The following is a 25098-nucleotide window of genomic DNA, read 5'->3' on the forward strand; positions in this document are numbered from 1 at the left end:
CCAGATTCCAATTTTCAGAATCTTTCTGCTACTAATATCAGGCTACAATTTTCAGGCATCGTTATTTTCCAATTTTGATGCAGTTTAATATGTATTTGTGTAATTGTATAGGGATATTCTAGCACTTGGAAGCATACAAATATACAATAGAAGGCAAAAATCAGCAGCAACTCCCATTGAGAAAATGAATGAGACCCATTGAATTTTTTTTTTTTTAAAAGGTGAATACACACAGTCATAGTCTCTTTCCAACTGCATTTATAACTAGAATTTGGTGAGTCTTCTAATGCAAAAAAACAATTCATTGAGCAGGGATGACAAAAATAAGGGCAAAAAAAAGTGTCCTACAATCTGATTGTAGCTCAGATTGGGAAAACATGTTTTTAGAGATCCCTGTGCTAATAGTTCCCTGTCAAACAAGAAAAGACCATCCACAAGAAAATGTATAAATTGAAGAGACGTGTCTTTCATGTACTATCAAATGAAACTAATATAAAAAATAAATGAAACTTGCTTGAAGATTTTGAGATAGAAATTACATTTTTTCTGGTGTTACAAGACAGGTTACATAAGAGTGCTAGCGGAGTGTATTGGTGCATGTCCCATTAGACAAATGATAGGAAAATATATTTTGGAGCTTCAGGGACCTCAAACTTCCTCAGCTTCCTTAGAGAGAGAGAGAGAGAGAGAGAGAGAGAGAGAGAGAGAGAGAACAACATTGACTTAATAAAATTGTTCACAAAAAAAAAAAAAAGAAAAAAAACAACAACTAGATAAATCAAACCATTTTATTTGGAAAGACACACATGATTGAGGTGAATTCAGGTGTCAACTATCAAAGTCTAAGGCAGACGTTAATCTTTCAACGTAGCTATTCACTAGCTAGTGATATCGATTTTTTTTCCACAATATGCAAACCATTATTCTGTGTGAAGATGCCAAGTTAACATTTATGAATTATTAAGACTTTGAAGATGCCTATCAAAGAGATGATGAGACCATTGAAAAAGATAATGACAATAACATAAGTTGCATTAGTAATTACTACATCAAAGTTTACTCATACAACAAATAGATTTAACAATGCAAGACAAACGGATCAACAAATAGGTTCCACCAATGGACCCCACACGCTGGCCAATTAAGGCCTGTGGCAAAAATCCCATCCAATTGGACCATGGGGTCCACAATCCAATCAACAGTCCATCAAATGGCATAATTGCTTGTGGGACAAACAAAGCCAACTGGATGGATGAAACAACGGAGCAATTGGACTTAGGGGGCAACAAGTCCAATTAGCTGGGTATTTTTAGAGTTAATACAAACAATATATGCAAAAGTAGGGCTTTTGTACAACCATAGAGCCCTAAAGAGAGCCATACAGTTGTGGATAAACAGTTTTGAGAGTGTTTGGATCTTTGGATGGGATATTTAATAACATTTTAACTTTACTAATTGATTTGTAGTAGTTGAGGTATTTTAGGAATGTTTTGTTGAAGGACCAATAGGCTTTTAGCCTTGGCTTCAGTGAATTTTGATTGGGACTTGTGTTATTGGCTATATAACCAAAATCCAAGTAGTTAGCCTTGTTCTAATGTATGGGGTTCAAACGTACCTCCTAGGGTGGAAGCTCTCTATGTTGGAATAGTTTGTTGGAATCTATGATAAAGATTAAAACAGAAATGTATCGAAAGATAATAGTTTGTTCAAATTATTTTAATGTACTGAAAAGGGATGTTGGCATAGTTCACATAATAGAAATACAAACCTGTGAAAAAATTCCGTCAACAATCCTGTATGTGAGAGCATGGTTACCACATCTAATAAGATTCTCTTTATCAATCAATAAATCATGATCCATATCCAGCTCCCAAAATTTGCAGTATATCGCATAGAAATGTTCATAGGAGAAGTACCTGTAAAAAAAAAAAAATTTATAAAAAAAGAGGGAAAAATATAACAAGAATTTGACAGATGAAGTTAACTCTTTTGCCATGAATCTTACAGCAGGAAGCGTTTCAATGGACAGATGCATTAGGTAGTGTCACCTTTAATCCATAGTTGCTGCATTAATATATAAGAATCAATTCTCTTATGCTTAACCATGATAAGAAATCATTCTATAAGAATCAATTCTCTTGTGCTTAACCATGATAAGAAATCATTCCTTAAGCCATTTTCCACATCTTCTGAATATATTAAACATACAAAACCATGATAAGAAACCACGTTTTAGAAGCACAATTTGGGCCAGTTGCAATTCCACTCAGTGCAAAAACAGGTAACTTCCACGCTGTTTGTAACCAAATAATAGGTCGATCCAGTGATGAAGATTAAAAGCTTACATATTCACTTTCTAAGGCTTCTCGGTTTCTGTGTATGAATTCTTCAGGGGAGCCCTGTGTCATTGATTTCAAATTCGGTTGACTTTTTGAAGGGCACTAGCTATCAGAAAAGTTTCAGTCAGGTCTCTCAAAAGAAACAATTCACTGATTAGAAGGTTATGTTCAATTTGATATAAGATGATGTTTCAAGCAAGAAAATATTACTGATGCATAGAAATGGGAACTGCTCACATCATCTCAACTTAGTAGCTGAAAGCTTGATACATATAGGAACCTAACAACTAGTTAGATGGTTTTTGAAATGTCTTTGACTGACTTATAGTTTGAATCTATGAGTTTTGGTCATATCTTTTTTTTTTTGGACAAATTGTGGGCCCCACAATCAGATTACCTGTAATATCCCGTTACAACTTAAGAATTTAATAGGCATCTGAGTGACTTCTTGAGGTTTTTCACGGTCATGGCCTAAATATCAAAGAACTCTAACAGCTCAGGCTACATGCAAACCAAACTCAAACTACTTCAGGAGTGACCAAGCCCATTTACTATCAACCGGTGAAGAAAAAGGGACACCAACTAGACAATCTTAACTGTTGGAACCACCTAACCATACCATCGTGTCCTATAGATCCAATGGCTCACATTGTTTAGGTCCATTTAAGTGTTGGAGAGCCATCTTAGACCTATGCACGATACAAAAGAAAGAATCAAAGTTACATTACCTCCTTCAATAGCCATGACAGATTAGAGCAAGAACACAGAACAAATGCAAGTTGTGCGATTGAGGGACGGATTTCGTGAAAATAAAAAAGTTTGTTCACTAGCAAGGTTTTCCCCTCTTCTTCTTCTTCTTTTTTTTTTTTTTTATTTTTATTTTTTTGCATCAACTAAGGTGATGGCAGCAACCCTTTTTTTTTTTTTTTTCAAGAGGGCCATGCCCATAATCTTTGATAAAAGAAACGAAGATGTACAAGCTACACTTTCGGGTGGGCTCCACAAAAAACATCGGGCCTCACCTATCATATCGGAAAATAGAAGACTGGAAAGGGGAATGAAAAAAATTAGAGCATACCAAGTAGCCACTCAAAATGCAGAAAACTTCAGCTTCTACGCCTCCTTGCCAACCAATAGCAAGGAGACAATTCCTACTCACCCTCCGCCAGCTACTACCCGTCACCCTGCATTATCCAGATACTCTAAACAAACAAACAAAAAATCTGTAGCCTAAGTCTCTGCAACAGATAGACTGGATCTGCCCCGCCCTCCCATATAAAGTCTTTAAACGTAGCCCAATCTGCTACTGAGAAAATCATTTCCTTTGGCGATTGCATCTAATGACTGAGCAACAATGCAGACAACTAGCAAAATTTGGAGTATTTTACCATAACTCGCAAAAACATATCATGGTAATTCTTATGCAAACAACTAATATAGCTGAAAGACATTGAAAATGCTTCAGATTTAAAGAAACGATTTCCTCACATTTGAAGCACTTGAAGCGAGAAAAAAAAAAAACATTAAAATTAACAACTTGCTTGGGAGCAGGAAATAGCAATACCTGTAATATTACAATGATGACTTCCCAAAGTTTTAGTTATCGTCTATAAGCCTTGTAGTCACATGAGAACAAGTTTGACAAAACATAAGATAAACTTAGCTTGAGCTCTTTTTGGAATTGATGTAATTGTGGATACCATCAAACATTATTCATACTACTGACCTCTACCCTGAAAGAAACAAGTCTAATGAAAGATGGATTCTTCATCATCATCTACATGGGCAGGGGATACAGAGTTGTTGAACCTGAACAGAACATAATAAAGTATAAATGAAAATCAGTAAAAGAATAGATGCATGCAATGCCAAGCATCTACACTGTAAGCAACTATGACACTCCTTATCCAGTAAATAAAATAACAACATGAAACATTCCTTGTTGAGCCATTTCATCAAACAGTTAGCATGCATGAAATATAGGAGGAATTTTTTATTTTTATTTTTTTCCTTACAAGAAGAAAAAGAAAAGGAAAGAGGAACAATCCACCACAACCCAATCTACCCATACCCTACTCATCTTCGAGCCTACTGAGATTCAACAGCAAATCACCATCACCACATCTTCAACTAGCTGCCACAACTCTGCGGCACACAACTGCCGAGCCCATCGAAACCTCTGCTTCCACCCTCTCCATTTGGCATCACCATCACCATCACCACAACTCCACCGGCTGCCATTACAGATCCATAAAAAACCCATCAAATCCTATAAAATAAAAAAGGAGAAGAAGAAAAAGGATACTGTCTATGTAGGATTAAGGCATCGAACTGGGTGCTCACTTGGCAACCATCCTCGTTGAAATCCTCGTATCTGATCCACTCGTTGAACTCAGAGGGTTAGAGCTACTCACTGATGCTGTTTAGGACATGCAGAAAAATAGAGAGAGAGAGAGAGAGAGGTTGGGAAACAGAGAGGGGAATGGGGCCAAGAGACAGAGATCGAGAGAGGGCGAGGGAAAGGGATAGGCTGAGTGCGAGAGAGAGAGGGTGAGGGAGCGTGGGAGATGAAGAGAGGGCGGGGGAAAGGGAGAGGCTGAGTGCGAGAAAGAGAGAGGGTTTGGGTTTTGGGAGATGGGCGCGTGGGATTTCTTTAGGAGAAAGGGTGCACGCGGGAGGATTAGCGCGGACGGTTTGGGTTTTGGGGGTGACGGACGGCACCTTCAGTGCTTACTTTTAGCACTCATGGGGCCCACCGTAATGTATGTTAGTTATCCACTCCGTCCATTCATTTTAACAGATCATTTTAACAATTGATTCAAAAAAGGATGCATATCGAAGCTGTAAACGTACCACATAACATATTAATGATAAATATTTATTTTTAATTATTTCTTATGGTGTGGTCCACTTAAACATTCAATCTACCTAGTTTTTAGGCTCATCCACTGAAATTATATATAAGAATTGATGGGTGGCTTAGATAAAACACATACATTCCAACGGGCCTCATGGAGCCCCTTAAGCACCATCCATCTCTAATAAGATCCTGGTGGGGATGTGGTTTTAGCTACGGATTAAGTAGGCTTTAGCTACGGATTAAATCTGTAGCATATTAGCTACGGTTTATATCCGTAGCCAAAAGCTTCAAAGTCCGCAGCCTTTACTTGATTTTTTGGTAGTGAAAGCGTCATCCCTCCCCATATACAATCGGTTGGATTAAGAAGGTCAGCGAGACAAAGGTAACTAAATGGTGAACCATATCCTTTTCAATTAACAAACATTATAAGGATGAAGTAGTATGTGATGTGGTTGATATGAAAGCATGTCACATATTACTCGGTCGACCCTAATAATCTGACCGTGGCGCCACTTATAAAGGGTGAGATAATATATATATATATCTTCGTCAAGGACGGCCGAAAGACCATATTGGCCCCTATGGATCTAGATGGACCACCTAAAACTTCTAAAGTAGAGGGCTGTTTTCTCTTAACCATACGGGACTTCATAGAAGAATCCAAAGAAATAGGACAGACTTATGCATTAATTGTAAAAGGGGAAGAACTCGAGCCTACCATTATCCCTAAAAGACTAAGGCCCCTGTTACATGAATTCAAAGAAATTTGGCTCGATGACTTTCCCGATAGGTTACCTCCCATGCGGGATATTCAGCACCATATCAACTTTGTTCCTGAGTCTAATTTACCTAATCGTCCTCACTATAGGATGAGTCTGAATGAGTGTAAGATTTTGCAGGAGCAAGTGGAGGAATTAATCCGTAAGGGTCTTATTCGAGAAAACATGAGCCCATGTGCCATACCAGCTTTATTAACTTCAAAGAAAGATGGGAGTTACCATATGTATGTCGACTGCCGGGCCATCAACAAAATCACCATAAAATACAGGTTTCCTATACCACGATTGGACGATATGCTGGAGGGCGCAAAAATATTCTCTAAATTGGACCTAAGGAGCGGCTACTATCAGATTTGAATATGGTCGAGTGATGAGTGGAAAACAGTCTTTAAGACCAAGGAAGGATTGTATGAATGGATGGTTATGCCCTTCGGTCTTTTGAACGCGCCTAACACATTCATAAGATTAATAAACTAAGTTCTTAAACCTTTCATTGGTCGATTCATTGTAGTTTATTTTGATGATATTTTGATATACAGTCAAGACGAAACCACCCATATGGAACACCTTAAGAAGGTCCTTCAAGTACTCATTAAAAGTAAACTGTATCTTAATTTTAAAAAGTGCAGCTTCATGACTGATAGCCTATTATTTCTGGGTTTTGTCGTAACGTCCACGGGCATTCGGGTGGATGAGGAGAAGGTGAAGGCAATGAGAGAATGGCCGGTTCCCACAAATATTCACGAAGTGCGAAGTTTTCATGAATTGACGACATTCTATCGTCGGTTCGTGAAAAATTTCAATACCATTATGTCACCAATCACAGATTGCATGAAGAAATGACAGTTTCAGTGGACTGACAAAGCCGACATGAGCTTTGCCGAAATTAGGCGCAGGTTATCCACGACTCGGTTCTTGTACTTTCCAACTTCGACAAACTATTTGAAGTCGAATGGGATGCCTCATATGTCGGGATTGGGAGAGTTTTGTCTCAAGAAGGTATGCCGGTAGCCTTCTACATTGAGAAATTTAACGATACACGAAAGAAGTGGTCTACATATGAGATCGAATTATACGCAGTAGACCAGACATTGCAATACTAGCGACATTATTTGATTCAAAGGGAATTCATACTTTACATGGACCATCACGCTCTCAAATTCATTAATAGCCAAGCTAACATTAACCGCGTGCATGGTAGATGGATCTCATTTTTGCAGGAATTCACGTTCGTGCTAAAACATAAGTCTGGCTAACATAACAAAGTAGCCAATGCCCTGAGTCGCCGTGTAACTTTGTTAGTCACTATGAGTAATGAAGTTGTCGGGTTCGAATGCCTCAAGGACATATATGCCGACGACAACGACTTCAAGGACGCATGGGTTAGATGTCAAGAAGGTCACCCTGGCGACTTACATATGCAAGACGGGTTCCTTTTCAAGGGGAATCGACTATGCATCCCCAAAAGTTCATTAAGGAAACAGATAATTCAAGAGCTACATAGAGGTGGCTTCAGTGGACACCTTGGGCGAGACAAGACACGAGCTCTTGTGGAAGAGCGGTATTACTGGCCGCAATTAGTACATGATGTGGGAAAGGCAGTCCAACGTTGTTATATTTGTTAAATTTTCAATGGGCAATCTCATAATACAGGCCTCTACACCAAGTTACCCGTACTTGACGGCTATTGGGAGGATTTATCTATGGACTCCGTGCTTAGTGTCCCACGAACACAATGCAGTATGAATTCGTTGTTCGTAGTAGTAGATCGTTTCTTCAAGATGACGCACTTTATTCCATGTAAGAAGACTCTCGATGCAACACACGTGGCGAATCTGTTCTTTAGAGAAGTTGTGCGGCAACATGGGATTCCCAAGACTATTACTTATGATGGTGACATGAAGTTCATTAGTCACTTTTGGTGAGCTTTGTAGACTCGATTCGATACACGACTTCAGTTCAGCAGTGCCTACCACCCACAGACTGAGGTTGTGAATCGCACGTTGGGAAACCTCCTTCGATGTATTTCGGGAGAAAAACTGAAGCAGTGGGATTTGACATTGTCCTAAATGGAGTTTGCATTTAACAACATGGTGAACCGCTTAACAAGAAAATCTTCGTTCCAAGTTATTTATGGACGAGTACCTCGCCACACACTTGACTTGGTCCCTTTGCCCAAACTCCCAAGCATGAGCATTGCAGCAGAACATACAACAGACAAGATCATGGGTATTCATGCGAAGGTGCAGACCAAGCTACATGCCTCAAATGAAAAGTACAAGGAGCAAGCGGACAAACATCGATGATAAAAAGTGTTCAAGGTGGGCAACCAGGTAATGGTTCATCTGCACAAAGAAAGATTACCGACCAGAACGTACAACAAGTTGAAAAATAAAAAGATTGGACTAGTACCAATGATCCGAAATATCAATGACAACTAGGGCTGTACACGAACCGGGTTAGCCCGGTTAACTCGCTCGACTCGGCCCGACCCAGAACTGAGTTCGGTCCGGGACGGGCCATTTCTTCAGCTCGAAACTGAGTTCGGGCCAAGTTCGAACAGGTCCCAGTTCAGCCCGACGGTTCGAATCCCAACTTGACCTAGCCCGACTCGACCATTTATATATATATATATATATATATATATATATATATATATATATATGGGAAAAGGTACTATGCGCTCGACCTCACGAGTCTGTCCCATGAGGTCGAGCTGTGTTGGCCCCACCGTGATGCGTTTCAAACATCTACCCCATCAGTGAGATGCACCATTCCATCGTGGGCCTAGGTCTCAAAAATCAAGTCAATCTGTGACTTGTGTGGGCCACACCACATACAGAAGTGGGGAGGGGCCGTGCACCATTAAAACATTCATAATCAGTTTTTTGAGCCCACCGAGATGTGGTTTGCAAATCCAGCCCATCCATTATGTGTGTCCCACTTAGATGAGGGTTCAGACCAAGTTTCAGAAGAATTAAAAACTCAAGTGGGCCCCACCAAGTGCTTTTATATGTTTTAATGGTGTCTTCACATGATTTTAGATGGTATGGCCCACCTGAGTTCCGTATACGGCTGATTTTTGGCATATCCCATAATTTAGAGGGGACCCATCAAATGCACGGTGTTGATGGTCAACACGCATCATGGTAGGGCCCACACAGCTCAACCTCACGGGAGCTTATCATGAGGTCGAGCGCATAGTACCTTTTCCCTATATATATATATATATATATATATATATATATATAAATCCTTACCTTAATCATTTGAGACAAAGAAGTGAGAACACCGCCCTACCCTAAACCCTAAAACTTTCTATCTCTCTCTCCCTCTCTAATCTGTCTCTCTTGACTTCTGGGATAGTTCACCGCTCATCTTTGAAGTTACAGTGATTCATCTACCTCGCAGGTGTCATAGATTTACAGCAATCCAGGCCGTTCAAATCGTGGGTCCCTTTATAGATGGAGTAGGCCTGAAACTAGCCCGAACTTGGCCCAAACTCGCCCGATTGTTGACCAGGCCGAGTTTGGGCTGGACATGTTGGCCCGGTGACCAGGCCGGGCCGGGTTCGGGCTGGGTTTGACTGGTGACTGAGCCAAGCTGGGTACAGCCCAATTCGACTCGGTTTGGCCTGATGTACACCCCTAATGACAATGCTTATGTTGTTGATCTTCCATATGACATGATGATCTCACGGACTTTCAATGTCACAGACCTGGCCGAGTATCATAAACCAGAGTAAGACGAAACTAAAGGACGAGTTCTTTTGAAGTGGAGGAGACTGATGTAGAGAAGGTCACGGACAGTTACATGGCCAAGATGGATCAGAAAAGGCCCGGTCGACGACAGAAGTGATCCGGACCATCGGACCTTAAATCAGGCGTATCTCGCAATCGGAATGAGTTATCAGACGTAAAATATATGATTTTAGGGTAGAACGAGCTACTTTAGCCAACAAACCTCACTATGTTGGGTTGCGCAAGATGGATTTGCGAAATACCACCAAATCGACGGTTGTTTCTATATGTTAATTCGGTTTTTACTATAAATAGTAAGTTTTAGTTTGATTATAACTCTTCATCTGTTGGGCTTTAGGAGTTGCGCCCAACGTGAAAAGAGCTTAGAAAAATTAGAACAGTTTGGTGAAGCCAAATAAGACACTTACTATTTTTGGCTGAAAACCTTGCGTACTAGTAGACATCACGACCGTCTATAAATAGTAAATTGCAAATTCTATGAGTTTTAGTGGTAGTTTGATTCTGATTTCTTTCTCATTGCTTAGTATCCCTATTTAAAGGGTTGTAAACTCATTTTTTATTCATTAATCAATTTCAAATTTATTAGAATTTATTTTTATTTTCTTGCTTTCTTTCCTCGTGGATTTGAGAAATCTCTGTAAGGAGTCCAGAGAAGTTCCGTGGATTCGGAATAGTTATCCACTTGAGGAAGATAGTGCTCAACCTCATGTCCTTCCCTGCATCATTTTGGATCAAGTTTACATTTATAATTTCCCTTCGTCATGTCGGTGTGAACTTACCAACGGGTTAGATGGAAAATTAACATCATGGTGAGCCATAAGAAGGGTGTCCTAGACCCTACTACTTTCTGTGGTGTGGTTCACTTGATTTTTAGGCTCATACCCTAATCAGCAAAATTGGTAGAGGGTGGGGATACAACACACATCAGGGTGGGGCCCATAAAGCTTTGCCACATCAACATATTATTGACTATGCTACGCAATCGACCTCAAATCGGGCGGGCCCCACCATGGTTTTCATGTGAAATCCACCATGACCACCAGATGTGTCACCCATGCTAGTCTAGGGACCAAAAACAGTGGCCATCTGTGTTTCAAATGGACCACGGGATTGAAAATATTGTATAGGATAACGCTCACCCTTCAAAATGTCTCTTTGTATGGCCCACCTAAATAGCAGATGGAGTTGATGTTTGGACCCAGGCCTAAGTTTTAGTGTGATATCTAATTGTTGGAGTGGCTTTCATATAATCACCATGGTAGGCCCTATAAGTTGTTTCCTTTGGCGTGCCTACTTGACTGGGTTTTTGGCCCTGGCCCTTACGTAGGACTATACATCTAATAGTCACAGTGGATCTCAAGTACACATCAAGGTGGGCCTCCTTACAAATAAAAGATGATGTTCCACGGAGAGTTATTTTCCATTAACATCTCAAGCATCACAAGGGGAGGGTTTATTTCAGGTATAGTTTGAAAAGGCTTGGGTGGTCTCCACGTTGGCATTAATGTGTGTCACATCATATTAGGTCCATGGCCCAAAAATCAACCCTATTGGTAATTCAAGTGGGCCACACAGTGGGAAACAATACAAAGGGAAAGGCTTACCATCCAAACTGTTTTCTTTGGTGTGGCCCACCTGAATCATGAATAGGCCTTATTTTTGGCTTCTTTATTTAGATATTGGGTTCTCTCTCACAATTGTTTCCTTTGGTGTGCCCACATAAATAACAAGCCTCATTTTTTCGCTTTTGGCATACCATAAGATAACACATCTAATGGTGAATAGATCTCACGTACATATTACGGTAGGCCCCTTAAACAACCAAAAGTGTGTCCCTTTAATTTACAAATTATTTTCTATCTGCTTGTCCAGGCTTGGGCAAAGCCCAATATAAAAGTTCCAAGTCAGACTTGGGCTGGACTTTTCTGGTCCGTAACGAGCTCAGGTCAAGTTTGGCTTTGGTTCAACCGATGCATGGATAGAACTTGCCAACCCTGTCCGTTGACACCCCCTGCTAGCCGTAAAATATATGCCCCTTTTACCATAAGATTATTGTACTCTATTTCCGTTTCTTGGTCGGCTGCTGATTGAAGCATTAAGATCTTCCAAATTTAAAGATTTTTTAGGCATCCACCGTCCAGGACTTCATCAGATCATGTCCGGATCACTAAACCCAGAGAGAGGGCAGGGGAAGGAACCTGAATACAACACCTCTAGTAGTACATGTTTTGCATATAAAATCCACTCTGTTCATCAGCTGCATCCCTCGATTTTAGGACTTGGAAACAAATAACAGCCTGATCTACAATTCAGGTGGACCCCAACAAGGTAAAACGAGGGAGGTGATGCCATCTGGGGGTCTGCCTTGACATATATATTCCATCCAACCTGTTCATCAGGTGCATCTCTCCAGGATGAACAAACTCTCTAAAGCCGAGCCTGATCCAAAATTCAGGAGAGCCACTTCGCTCATGATAATAAATTTTCCCTTGTGGTGTGGCTCACCTGAGTTTTGTATCAGGATTTTTCAAAGACACATGATGAGTAGGGATGAAGTGGATGTCACATGCACTAGACGGTGGGCACCACACAACTCAGGTGTTCTATCCACCGTGTGGGACTAGTTGGAATAACAAACGCCACACATACTTTCCATTAAAAGCCAAAGCACCATTACATCATCAGCAGATCGATAGAGATCGTCCTGACATCTTCCATAGTGGGTAAATATGATATCATGGTCCAGTTCAGCATCAGCGTGATCATGACACCTGGATCCTCTCAGTGGCCATGGTTGAATTGAGTGAGATGGATCTGTTGAGGGAGAAGGTGGTATTTGATGCCAAGGCGTTCGAAGATTCTCTTTAGTTCGAAGAGGAGTTCTGACCGTCGGTTGTTCCGTTCCATAAAGTCCTGGAAGTTGATCCAGTGCTTAACGTATAGTGTTATCTTCATCTTATTCACCTCTTCAATCTCGTTAATCACCACCGAATGCTTTGGTTGCCAGTGATTGGAATTGTTCTCTATGTATCTACATCCACAACCAGATTTCTACCCATGTCATCAACTGTCCAGATTAGCTACAAAAACACTAAATGAAATGGGGATGAGTGATGATCTCCCCCGGGCCACTAGTCCATTATAAGAAATTTTCATCCGTTGGACTTCACAGAAATGGTTTAAAATGGTAGAGCCCATCTGTTCACATTCTAAATGCACGAGTCCTAGCTAATTGAATGAGTATTGTTTGCACTGTGGCCATCCATGAGAGGCCCAGCAGATGAAAGTTTCCAATCACTGAGTTCCATTCTAGTGGGCCCACAGACTGGTGCCCATGGAGCTGATAGCTTCTTACTCTCGAATTTCATTCTTCATGTCATTGAAGATGTTCTCTGGAGTCGAAACATCTATTGAGAATTCAATGTTGTCGCCCATTTCAGGGCTTCTATTGAAATTACTGATGACCTTTTTGATCAGCACTGCGTTGGGGTAGTAAATCTTCTCGTTGTCAAAACGGAGGAATATCGTCGTCAAAATGTTTCATCTCATCAACCACCATCTGCACAAAATCATCTTGAATGTTACTGCAACTTTCATTGATACAAGAAAGAAAATATATTCCTTGATCAATATTAATTACCTGTAATTAAATTGCAAAATGCCATAGGTATGGCTCACTTCAGCGGATCTTTACGAACCTCATTACAAATTACAAAAATAATCTATTATACTTAATTTATTATCCTATTAAATGGCGTTCGGAACATTATTTATGATTATAATTTAAATGCATTATACCTTTCATGGTGTATTATTTTCTTAAGTTTAGAGAACTAATTGTATTTAAACTCATCGGCAACTAGGTAAGAATGCAATATCACAGTTAACTCGGTCCAAGTTCAAGCTCATGTGATGAATGCGTCTGCTTTTACACGAAGCATTTTGGTCTTGTAGTGACCTAGAAAACTGAGTTAATGAGCTAATTTGGATAGTAAATCGAGTTACTGTGTTCCTGGAAAGGCCTCACAAGACTCAGTTGAACTTGACTCAACAAGGTTTGAGTTTTGAGTAGAAACTTTTGGACCTTCCATGGAATATTGAGTGCGTTTAGTAATGCAAAGAGAAAATCTCAAATTAATACCTTATTTTACTAATTAATTTCCTGGAAATTATAGTGTAATTTTGTCATTTTGGACTGATTGTATCAAAATTCCAAGAGTTGGTTACTGCATTAATATCATGCAAGAGCTCCATGAAAACTCACCTGGACACCATCGATGACACAACGATCACCAACATCAAAAGGGTGCATGACAAAGACGAAGATTATGGCTTCAAAGATGGTCTTGCAGGTGTTCCCAAACATGAATACTACGAGCAGCAATTGGGAAGTGATGACGAATATGACTTTGGTAGTCGCGACTCCCATCACCAGCAGAGATACCACGATTATGATCACGATCACAACCGCACTTGCTAGCTTGTGTAGCTGCTGCACTGCTGTATGGGTGTCGTTCAAGGCATGAGCTAGAGCTTTACGTTCTTTATAAGCTTGCACCTGCAACAAAGAAAATCTGTTCAAGATACTAGCATGGAAATGGTCTTTTGGGCGATGAAATGTGACACTGGACCAAAATGGACCCAAAACAGATGAAAGGGACTGGTTCACACCCAAGTTTTACTCTACAACCACTATCTAAAAACATGGTCCAACCTGAATAATGGACCCAGCAGTGTTCCCTGACCAAGGAAAAGTTCACTCACTAAGCTCGATTCTATGAATGTCCAAAACTATACACGTTGGGTGCTATATTTGTCTGACATAAGACATCTGCACGCGAAGTTGGGTGAAGCCAGGGTAAAAGACTTAATGATGCATGGATGAACGTGATGAGGTCGATCACCATCTTCCTCAAGGATAACTACTCTGAAATCACGGAGCTTTTGTAAACTCCTCATAGAAACTTCTCGAATCCACGAGGAAAGAAAACAAGAAAATAGAAATAAATTCTAATAAATTCGAAATTTGATTGATGAATGAAATAAACGAGTTCACAACCCTTTAAATAGGGATACCCAGCAATGGGAGAGAAATCAGAAGCAAACTATAAATAAAACTCCTATAATTTGCAACTTACTAAAAATAGTAAACTTACTATTTATAGACAGTTGTGATGTCTACTATTGTGCAATGTTAAGTGTCCTATTTGGCTTCACCAAGTAGTTCTCCAAATTTTTCTAAGCTCTTTTCACATTGGGCGTAACTCCTAAAGGCCAACGGATGAAGAATTATAATCAAACTAAAATTTACTACTTATAGTAAAAACAGAATTGAAATAGGAAATGACCGTCGATCCGGTGGTATTTCACAAATCCGGCTTGCGCAACCCGGCGTAGCAGGGTTGGGTGGCTAAAGTAGCTCATTCTACCCCAAAATCATATATTTACGTCAGATAACTCATTCCAGATTGCGAGATACGCCCAATCTAAAGTTTGACAGTATGGATCACTTATGTTGTTGACCAGGCCTTTTCTGATCCATCTTGGCCATGAAACTGTCCGCGACCGGCTCTACATCACTTAAGCTCAACATGGTCCGAAAAATGATTGGGCTATACATGCTAGGACGGAGCTCCAGTCAACGGGCGAAGTTAACAGGTTCGAGCCCGGTCCAAAGCCGGGTAGGGCTGGTCGAGCTGGGCAACTCGCCCATCCCATTGCCACCCCTAATAAAAATTTGAAGGTTGTGACATCTTTCTGAAAGCTGATAAGCATGGGCCACAATGAAGAAGGCTTACCACCCATTCCTCGAAAGCTGACTTTCCGATCTTTCCGGCTCCTTGGAAGAAAGTTAATATGGTCTGAACCTCTTCGTTCTTCAAGAATTTCAACAGATCATCCTCTTCGATGCACCTGTATATAAAACTTTATTAAAACTCATGCCACTCAAACCATTGATTTATTGGGCATTTTAACCTTCTCATGTTGTTGAAGGATGTCAAATTTCACCAACCTGGCATGCGTGGCCCATCCACGGAGAGGCCCATAACATGTTTGGATCATAGAACCATGATTGCCACTTTCTCAACTGTCAACAAAAAATTACCGTCCGCAAGTATTTCATGATTTTTATTTATCATTTTTTGTTGAAATTGTTCAGTAATCCAAACCGTTGATATGCTGCGCCCATGATAGATCCATGTATTGAAAGTGATGTAAAGAAGAAATGACCCAAAGGACACCGAAGACAAGATCTGAGCCGTTGGATCAAATTAGATTAGCTAGGTAATGTGGCAGAGAGAGATGATTTGTAGGCACTTAGAAATTACAAAAAGAATTGCATCCATGGCACAGCAGTAAGTCAAATTAAACTGTCCAAATGTCCCTCGGTTTAAATATCATGAACCGAGAAGTATGCTTGTTTGATTATCTGAACCGTGGACATTTATTAGACTGCTATAAATGAAAAATATACAATTGCCCTATTTCAACAAACAAGTGTCCATCAATCAAGGTCAAGATCGTTCTAAACAAGTGTCCATCAATCAAGGTCAAGATCGTTCTAACAATCACATTCTAATCACTGACTCTCCCACAGGGGGGTTCAGCAGTTTGGTTGGTTAAATTCGATTTAATGCCCCGTGTATTATTTCTAAATGGCTACCTATAATATATCATTTTTGCCTGCTTGAACTAGGTACTACCACTCCTACCAAGCTCATCCTTACTTAACTCTATCAGACAACTTCCAAACATGCTTTGCATGAGCATCATTTGTGTTTGCGATATGCTGTCCAATCACATCCCACACCATCATGCCTCTGGCTAGCTTGGTAAAGGGAGGGACAGTACCCAATCTGTATAATATGGTAAGTGGATTGGGTGGTGTTGGGCACTGTGGCATCTACAGTGATGTATATGCTTTATCCATAGCGTCCATCCATTTTTGACAGATCATCTTAGGGCACGAACCCAAAAAAGGAAGCAAATAAAAAGTTCAGGTGGACCACATCATTGGAAACTGTGCTGATTGAATGCCCACTATTAAAAACTTCTTGAGGGCAGTTGAGATTTGTGTTTTCCCTTCAGTCTTTATTACCTTCAAATTGGATGGAAAATAGACATTACTGTGAGCCCTAGGAATGTTTCAACAATGAGTATATCACCTACACTATTTCCTGTGGTGTGGTCCACTTGAACTACTTGAGCTCGTAGATATAAAACATGGATATAAAACACATGTAATGGTAGGCCCTACATTATGGGAAGCCTCTCAATCCACTTCAGCTAGCATAATACATGACATCCCCAGACATGGATTAGGTAGTGAGGCCCTCAACAGTAACATCGGTGGTGTGGTGACCTTTCGAGATTTTGTGTTAGAGATGACCAAGTACGTGGTGGGCCGAAAAAACTTGAAAAATGGATTGGACCATCGAAGACAACGCATAATCAAATTTCACCACATCACCACACCACCCTTGAGGGGGTGAGCAATCGGCAGACACCGACTGGATACTACCCTGCCCTTCCCTAGCTAGGAAGGGACAGGGGCCTTCAGGGTCCAACATGATGTATAGGTTTCATCCACACCGTCTGTCTATTTATCTATATTATTTTATGATATAAGCTTGAAAATGAGGCAAATCCAAGGCTCAAGTGGTCCACGCCAAAGGAAGCACTGTTGAAACCTTCCTAGGCCCAGCATGATGCTTAATTACCATCCAACCTGTTCATAAGGTCAGATAGACCTGGACGAAGGGTAAACACAAATATCAAATTGATCCAAAACTTCCATGGCCCGTAAAAAGTTTCAAACGTTAGTTGTTTAATCCCACCGTGTGGTGCCGTTGAGCCTTGGAATTGCCTCAGTTTATGTCTGGTATCCTAAAATTGTATGGTAAAATAAATGGACGGCATGGATAAAACCTACACATCACGGTGGCCCCTCAGGGTCCCTGTCCGACCCAATCCTGTCCCTAATCTGTAGCCAACTACCCTTTTCTGGAGTAGGCTCCATCACCTTGTGATATGGTTGTAAATCCAGTGCCTTTTGTGGCTGTGGCGTGGGAGGAGATTGGGTGCCTGCCTGCCTATATCAACATTAGTGAAAGTTGGCGGATGGGATTTGATTGGATATCAATTCACGGCCAAAATTGAATTGGTATAGCATGTACTTGAACGGTAAAACTTTTAAACATGCTATTGGGGCATTTCTGTCCGTGACAGTCCAATAAAATCATGCAGCGCTATGACTCTGCCAACATCACGCGGTGGCTGTACCCAATCCACGTCGCTGTGGCCTATTAGTCCACATCACGAATCCGACAGCTCAGATGAGTAAGTCCAGGCAGAAACAAATGCAAACCATTCGGGACTGCCATTTATAAGATGACCCAGTATGGAAGAAAAAAAAAAACATTCGTATTGAGTGATCCAATTTATCTATCAGCTCACTAGATGTACGGTTCAGATGCTTTGTACTCTAAAGAGTAGATATTCTGGTATTCATTTTGATTCGGTATTCTTTCCAAAAGAAGGAATAAGATTTGGTTTTGCCACTTTCGCTGACTCGTTGTCAGGAGTGTCTACTACCACTGGGGCCACATGATGAGTGGTCCAATAATGGGAATTGACTTTTTACACACACACACACACACACACACACACACACACACACACACACATATATATATATATATATATATATATATATATATATATATATATATATGCCGTAGCAAGCCACCCTATTAAAGTTGCTATTAATGGATTATAATGACCTCGTTATATGTAGATCAATTTGGAAGAATAGAAAGAAAGTTTTCAATGGCTCAAATTAAACCCTAAAAGTGAAGGATTAAGATGATCAATGAAGCATGATCTAGTATAATAGCTCATGTGTGGTAGGAAAGGTAAAATACACTGTTCAAAACATAAGACCATCTCAGCATGTTAGCCTAGTGGGCGAGATTCAAGCCACGGCAATCGGAAAACTAGTCAACAAGTCCAAGGTGTATCATATGATACTCTGGTTGCATACGTCGCTTGATACACAGACTCTGAAAGTATTTGTGCAAGTGGCATATATTAAGTCAAATAAACAACTTGGATTGTGCAGATCAGTCTCCGACTCCCAACCCCTTTATAAAATTGGTTGAACAATCATAATTTCTGATTCTTAGAAACTTTTTTGCGAAAATAAGACTGTCCAATACTTTTTATTTTTTACTGTCCAATAAATAGCCCACAATTCAGATTCATGGAAATCTAATAAGCTTAAGTTGTACTGAGCAGCCTAATTTGGACGGTTCTATTTGACTAATTGACTGTAATATGTCCCGTTACATAAGCAATTTTATAGAGATGCTTAAAACTAAGTAAAACTTGTATACACAATGTACTGTTAGGGAAAGAATTGAACAGCTCATCACATAGGATCGAACTAACCACCAACCAAGATTAGTAGCTCAAGCTCGACAAGGATCGCAGGGTCCTCTTAGATCAGAAAATAAGTGGCTGCATTGATCAACCATATGTCGGCTATAGGCCAACACAACCATAGGTCAACTACAAGTCGGCGAACATAGGTCGGCCTAATCTTTGACGAACTTCAGAATCACTGGAATCAACTATCATTGAGATCTCTAACCTTCAAGTAGCTTGGTATACTCATCTCTAGGGAGCCTCCGCTTCCTCCACCTGACCTATATTATAGGTTGGCCAAGTTGATCGGTCCCCAACCGACAACTGATCTTGCCTAATGGAAAGGCCCGAGATCTCCTCTGAAGATACCGGGGGATAAGATCAGAATCCCAAGGATCATAGGAAGATCTTGATCCCTTAGGGTTTCCAGCTTAATCCATATCTAATGAAACTGCACAAAATCCTCCAACAGTGTGATCTTCCCTCTCTTATAAATAGAGACCCCCCTAATGGTAAAAGGTACGTAATAATACATATCCTTGAACTTATTACTTCATGGTATTATTTTACGGGGACCTGGATTCCTGACTCTAGCATTGGAGGGCCCTTGTATAAGCGAGGGTCTCCTTTGTCGTTTCCTACACAGGTGCTCAAGGATCAAAGAAGAGTAAATCTAGCCAACCGTCTCTATGAGACTTTTTTTCACATATTGGCAGTGGTAGGTACGCTGCCGCAATATCAATAGTCGATTGTACGTGAGAATGGGCACAGATACTTTCAATATACGTATTCTATTACTGAGCGTCAGTGTATCGAGAAGTGGATTGGCTGGTGTACCACACACCACCAACTTAGCGGGTGTAGGCACGTGTCGTGCCAAGACGAGCGCACCGGCACTCCTCCAGCTCCAAGTTGTACCAATGGTCCAAGGAGATCAAAGTTACACGAGCCCGCAATGATGTATTTATCATATCTACACTGTTCAGCTATTTGGCGAGATCATTTTAAATCTTACCCCAAAAAATAGTACCATACAAGACTCAAGTGGACCACACCACAAGTAGCAGGGGCCAATGATTCTCACTGTAGGACTCACCGTACCTTTTACTTTCCATCAAATCTGTTTATAAGGTCTCCATAAAGAACAAAAAAACATAGAGACCCGTGAAGGTGAAAGGTACCCCAATGGTAAAAGTTACGCAGCACATATCCCTCGACCTATTACCTCATGTTATTATTTCACGGAGAGATGAATTCTGACTTTCGCAGGAGGGGCCGTACAGGTCAGGGTCTAGCCGACTGTGGATTTAGACGCATCCATGAGATTTTTTTCACAAAACGACAATAGTAGGTATGTTGCCACAATCAATAGTCACTTATACGTGAGAACGGGCACAACTGCATCCGATTTATGACACGTCCGCTGCTGCCACAATCAATAGTCAATTGTACTTGAGATCGGCACAAATACATTCAATGTATGACGTGTATAATTTCTGAGCGTCGGTAGGAAGCGGATTGGCTGGTATACCACACCGCCAACCTAGCTGGTGTGGGCACATGTCGACGCTCCTCTTTCTCCAAGTCATACGAATGGTTCAAGGATATCAAAGTTATATGAGCCCACAATGATGTATCTATCATTTATACACCGTTCATCCATTTGGCAAAATCATTTTAAATCTTGTCCAAAACATGAGTACTACGCAAGACTCAAGTGGACCACACCACTAATAGCACAGGATAATGATTCTCATCATTAAAACATTAGTAAGGCTTGCCATACCACTTACTTTTCATCAAATCTGCTCATAAGGCCACAAAGACCTATATAAAGAGAAAAAACAAATATCATATTGATTCAAAATGTCCGTGACCCTAAGGGCTTGTTTGGCCGGGCGAATCCCATGGAATTACGAGGGATGGGATGAATTTTAAGGTATTAAGATCCATGGGATTGCTATGTCCCGGAACAAGTTCGCTGGCTCTGTTTGGCACCCCGACATATCCTGAGATTTTACCTTCTAATCCGTCCAACCAAAGCATGAGATCAATTTTACGGTAATGATGGTGATGTAAGTGGATTGTTTCAAGATCCATGGAATTGCTTATATTCCGGGACAAGTTTACTGGGTCTGTTTGGCTCGTCATGCGTATCCCGGGATATCGTGATCCCATCCCTCCTAATAACGTGGGATCAGTCCGGCCAAACAGGCTCTAAAAGAGATCCAATGGTAGGCGTTCAATCTCCCACTGCTTTTTACAGTGCGGTCCACTTCATTTTTGGATCTGTTGTATTTTTCAGCTCAAGCGTCAGGTTGAGTTCACCAAGTGGACGGATGGTCTGGATATAACTCATACCTCATACCTTAGGATAGACCTACAAAATTTGGTGACGTCAACACACCAGCCACATCGGTGGTGTGTGTTACACCAGCCAATCCCCCGTCCATGACTCCGCCAGATTAACACGCACGAGGGTTCCTACGGGTGGAAAAGGACAGGAGCGGATTGCGTACTGAGTAACCCAGTGCGCTGCGCTTATCCACACCGTTCATCTGTTTTTCCAGCTCGTTTCAGGGCATGAGCCCAGAAATGAAGCATATCCAAGTCTCAAGTGGACCATACAACAGAAAAGAGGGAATTGAACGTCAACCGTTGAAAACTTTTAAGAGCACAGAAGTTTCAGAATAAGCTGACATTTGTGTTTTACCTTCATCAATCCATTGATTGTTTGATCCCATGAACAGGTTGGATGACAACGAGACATCACTGTGGGCTTTAGGAAGGTTTCAACGTTGGACTTCATTATCCCCACTCTTTCATGAGAGGTGCAACCACTCAAGATTTGAATATGCTTTAAATCTGGGCCATGCCCTGAAATGATCTGAAAACACGGATGGACGGCGTGGATAAGACACATCCACGGTGGGCCCATAGAGTTTAGTCAGTAGGCAAGACGCTTACGAAAAGAAGTCGGTTTTCTCACTTACTCGGCGCCGTCCTTGGCGACGTGTCGGAAGATTTGCTTAGCCTTCCTCCTCGCCTCACACTCGCTAGAGATCTCGCCCTCCTTCTGCTTGACATCCTCCAGCGTCTCATCCACGGTCTTCGAGATCGTGGACAGCCCCGTCGACATCACGTGGCTCATTAGCCGCTTCACGCCCCACGTCGATGGACTCCCCCGGCTCAGCTTCCTCAGCTGCTCCATGTCGATCCCCATTCCGTCCTTCCGCATCGAGAGCCGGGCCGGCAGCGTCTTCGACCGGCGCATCGATTTCCTCTGGCTCGGCGACCGTGACAACTCAGCAAGCGGCTCTCCGGACAGCGTCTCCAATATGTACTGGTGGAAGACACTCTCCTTCATCCGATCAAAGTAGTTCGCGACGTGGAACGACGACGCTAGCATTTTTACGAGCACGATCTTCACCAGCCATATGATGGACCCCACCAGAGATGCTATAAGAACGCGTGTGACCTTGTTCAGGATCTTGTGAGAGTGGCTCGAGACTCGTTCATCGTGATCGAAAATCAGAGTCCATGCTAGCAGAACGAGGGCAAGCCAGACACAGATCTGCACTCCCCTCCTCAGGCCGTATACGAAGTAGAGTACCTTCTCACGGAGCATGAAGTTGCGCTCGATGAGGTAGACAGAGAAGCGGACGAACCAGCTGGAGACGAGGCAGCCGCAGAAGATGACGAGAACCGTGAGGCACCATTTCCAGAGCTCAAGCCCCCAGAGGATCCGGTGGCAGAGGGAAGGGACAGAGAGGCTGGAGACAAGGCAGGCCGTGATGACGATGAAGGCGAAACACTCAGCAATGGCCCGGACGTTGATCTTGTTCTTTTTGCTGCCGTCCGTGTCGTTTGCATCATGCTCTTCTTCTTTGATCAACTCTTCGAAGGATTCGGAGTAGTGGTCTTCGGAGTCGACGCCTGGTTTGAGAGGAAGGGGGTCGTTGAGCTCGCCGAAGCGGGCACGGGGTTTGGAGTGGCTGGGGAGGCGATGGAGGGTGCGGGTGATGGTTGTAGGATTTTGGGGGTTTTCTTCAGAGGCTGGGTCTGGGGATTTCTTTACAGACTGTTTGCGTATGGAGTTTGGGGAGTCTACGGTGAGAACGACTTGATCAGAAGGGATGGATTTCTGTTTCTGTGGTTGTTCCATTTTCTCTGTCGAGATTGTGGTGCGGAAGAGAGAACGAGTTATACGGATAGAGTAGTGAGAGAAACACGGGAAAAAGCTGTTTTTCGTTTCTCGAGATTATGGAATTATAAATAAGAGAGGGAAACGGATGGGCAATGGCTGATGGTCGGTGCTCAGTGACACTCACCAGAATGTATGTGTTTCGTATTCAAACTGTTCATGAGACCAAGAATGAAGTACATCCAAATCTAAAACGGACCACATTACAGGAAACAGTGCCAAATGAATGTCGACCATTAAAAACTTCACGTATATACATGACCTAAGGGCGTGTTCGGGCGTTGGGATTGGAAGGGATTAGGTGGGATGGGATTAAAAAAATATAATTATTACCCATGGCAGAGATTGTCCCATGTTGCCATGGGATAAGATTAATTTCATGCTTTGTTGGTAATCCCGTAGTATATTGAATGGATATACTAATCATCATTTGAAATTATTGAGAATAACACATGTGTTATATCTAAACCGTTCATTTGTTTTGTAACCTCATTTTATGGCATGGGCCTAAAAATGAGGTAGATCCAAAACTTATATAGCCCCAATGAAGTTTTCAATGGTAAGTGTTGGGAACAAAAAATATAAGTCCGCAGATTCGGACTTAATGCCTCGGGTCACCAAAGAATGTGCCAAACCCGAGGCATGATTCGCAAAACCGAGACAAAGGTTGAGTCGGTTCGGACGACAAAGGTTGAGTCGGTTCCGACGACAAAGATTGAGTCGGTTCGGACGACTCATCAGCACTCCGGGCATGCGTCGGGCGGACCACCTTACCAGATCGGCCATCGCAAGATCAAGCCTCATCCCGGATATCTTGGGATAAGATCTCCAACCCCGAAGCTCACGGGATCGGATGAAGGCTCCAGATGGGCACGACCCAATCTCCGTGATACTAGGAGAAGATCCCGCGCACAATATCAGGAAGAGAATCCTCGTGCGATTAAATGCCCCAGCAGCTATAAAAGAGGGACCCCGATCACCCTGAAAGGTACGAAACAAATTCTCTCTAAAAAGCTCCTCAATACTCTTAGACCCAGAATCCAGGCCTGACTTTGGCATCGGAGGGTCCCCTGCTCAGGTCAGGGTCTCCTTTGTCCCCTTTTTGTGCAAGTACACGAAGGTCCAAGAGGAGGAACCAGACATTTGCATCAACAGCTTGGCGCCGTCTGTGGGAACGTACAAAAAGCCATCTCGTATCTCTATACTGATTTCAATGGTGATGACTAGAAGGACGGTCCCAAAAGAAGATTTGAATGAGAATGCGATTACAGGGCCAGCGGGTCCAATCGCGGTTCCCGCAGCCCAGAACCCACCTAACAACCGCCGACGAGGGGCGACCGGAACAAGCAACAATCAGCGGGGTCGCGACGATGGGCGGTTGGACAAGGAGGTTCAAGAAATCCGCTCCGATATGAATACGATGAAGCAGATGCTGGAACGAATGTATCAGCAGCAAATGCAGCCACTCCCGCATCCTCAAGGGGAGACAGCGCACGTACCGACGGCGGCGGTTGATCCTCAACCTTCCGCGCCGCAGTCTTTCCGGCCGAGCCAACCCCAAGGCGGATCAGAACCATCTCCAGCGCAGTCAGCCAACGCTTCCCTCCCCCCGACTGATCTTCGGCACGAGATAGAGCGAAGAAGGCGCAATCGCCCATCCATGGAAGGCACGGCAGAGAGCAGTGAACCTTGGAAAGCCGATATTCAAAAATTTAAAAGAGAAGTGCGG

General features: G+C 42.1%; 1 long non-coding RNA gene and 1 pseudogene across 4 annotated transcripts; both read right to left on the reverse strand.

Moving 5' to 3' along the window:
• Nucleotides 1–1555: 1555 nt before the first annotated feature.
• On the reverse strand, nucleotides 1556–4969 carry LOC131247920 (uncharacterized). Of its 4 annotated transcripts, XR_009172088.1 has the most exons (6): nucleotides 4683–4969; nucleotides 4411–4573; nucleotides 3904–4148; nucleotides 2006–2399; nucleotides 1769–1916; nucleotides 1556–1659 (listed from the first exon to the last, which is right to left on the reverse strand). It is a non-coding gene; the product is annotated as an uncharacterized LOC131247920 (long non-coding RNA). The 4 variants fall into 4 exon arrangements; XR_009172089.1 differs by lacking the exon at nucleotides 2006–2399 and having other exon boundaries at nucleotides 4683–4963; XR_009172087.1 differs by lacking the exons at nucleotides 1556–1659; nucleotides 1769–1916; nucleotides 2006–2399 and having other exon boundaries at nucleotides 3777–4148; nucleotides 4672–4964.
• Nucleotides 4970–12363: 7394 nt separating this feature from the next.
• LOC131247918 (mechanosensitive ion channel protein 10-like) lies at nucleotides 12364–23424 on the reverse strand (annotated as a pseudogene).
• Nucleotides 23425–25098: the final 1674 nt, after the last annotated feature.

Source organism: Magnolia sinica, chromosome 6, assembly GCF_029962835.1.
Source record: "Magnolia sinica isolate HGM2019 chromosome 6, MsV1, whole genome shotgun sequence".
Classification (NCBI taxonomy): domain Eukaryota; kingdom Viridiplantae; phylum Streptophyta; class Magnoliopsida; order Magnoliales; family Magnoliaceae; genus Magnolia; species Magnolia sinica.